We start from the raw sequence: 1,417 nt of genomic DNA, 5'->3' as shown, positions 1-1,417 counted from the left end.
TAGGAGAATTGGGGCAAGGGAAATTCTGTGAGTTATATGCCTATATCAGGCAAGTTAAAATGTACCTTCATCTTTGTCAACTTAGAAAGTAACAACATGCATCCCACATTGTCTTTAAATTTTACAGAGTTGATAGACGGTTCTCACTTTTTATTAGAAAGAATCAAATAGCATACGGCACTGGTGTCTCTCATCTTTTGTCAGTTTCTAGTCACCCCATTGATTTGAAATGTGATGGTGAACTTTCTCAAACTCTGTTCTACGTATGGTTCCATGGTGACTGAGGGATAGAAATACCATGGAGAAACTGGTACCACAAGCAGATTTTGCATCCATCTTGTGATGCCACGGTTTCAACTAACACTCTCTCAGCTCCTGGCTGGCTCTCTACTACTTGAACCATTCCCCAAGTCTGGCTTTTAGCTGGTGAATTGGAAGTAGACACTTGTAGGCTTTGAACTGTAATTTTCCTGAGCAGCTAGGATGAAAGGCAAGATCCACTGCCACCTGACTTGTCCCACACTTTCCTTCCCTCCATAGTCAACCCTGCAGAGCGCTTGTGTCTGATGGAAGAGTTTTCAGGCTTTGATTCTGGTTGTTGGCTGATCTGTGACCTGAGAACAAGTAATTTCTCTAAGTGCTAGCAGAACCACATTTTTCCCCTCTTTCCCAAAAAGATGAAACATATAAACCATTTTGAGTCCATGTCATCCTTAATTTGACCTCCATTTTAAGATATACTTATGTGTCACCAATTTATGTCATACCTTTTGATACTAATACTTCAGAGTCTTAGACAAATGTATTTGTAGCTTAAGAATAATGCATCAGAAATAATACTTTAGAGTTTTGGGCAAGTTTCTAACTTTATATTGGGTCTCTTTAGTCGATTTTCTGCCTGACATTTTCACAGAATGGTGGGGATAATGGTGGCAGAAAATACCCACTGTCACTCTTTAGAATCCTCTAGAACAATACTAGTGAGAATTCTCAAACCCAGTAGCTACCTATTCTGAGGCTACCTAAATTGGTTACTTAAGCTTGATTGTTTTTAATAGGGAGAAGTCTCAGAATATGGCCTTAATTCCTTAAATCTTATAATATGTGTGTTGAAGGGTTTCTAGGTAAAGCATTATGCTTGAAAATGCCAAAAAAATGCAGCGAAAGTAGAAAAGAACTAGATGATAGATTTCCTTTCCAAATTATGCACTGAAGTTATACTCTGAAAGAGATTTGTCTAAGTGCCTTAATATCATGCAGTGAGAAAAGTGGAGGTGCAGTGTTTTCATTGATCTAACAAGACTTGAATCTTACCAACGTTAAGTTCAACATGAGGCATTCATAGCTATATTCTTCATCTTCTCACTTTCTTAATGCACCTGCTTGGTGCAGTACTTTGAAGGGAATGGATGATTGT

General features: G+C 38.3%; 1 long non-coding RNA gene across 1 annotated transcript in view; it reads right to left on the bottom strand.

Moving 5' to 3' along the window:
• Positions 1–507: 507 nt before the first annotated feature.
• The window catches only part of LOC105989877, an 85,806-nt gene continuing 84,896 nt past the window's right edge, over positions 508–1,417 (bottom strand). The window contains exon 3 of the long non-coding RNA XR_001175273.1: positions 508–614. This is a non-coding gene — a long non-coding RNA (uncharacterized LOC105989877). The remainder of the gene's footprint in view (positions 615–1,417) is intronic.

The sequence above is a fragment of the Dipodomys ordii genome, unplaced genomic scaffold (assembly GCF_000151885.1).
Source record: "Dipodomys ordii isolate 6190 unplaced genomic scaffold, Dord_2.0 Scaffold60, whole genome shotgun sequence".
Taxonomy (NCBI): domain Eukaryota; kingdom Metazoa; phylum Chordata; class Mammalia; order Rodentia; family Heteromyidae; genus Dipodomys; species Dipodomys ordii.
The sequence above is the reverse complement of the archived record's forward strand: the minus strand, read 5'-3'. Positions and strand labels throughout refer to the sequence as shown.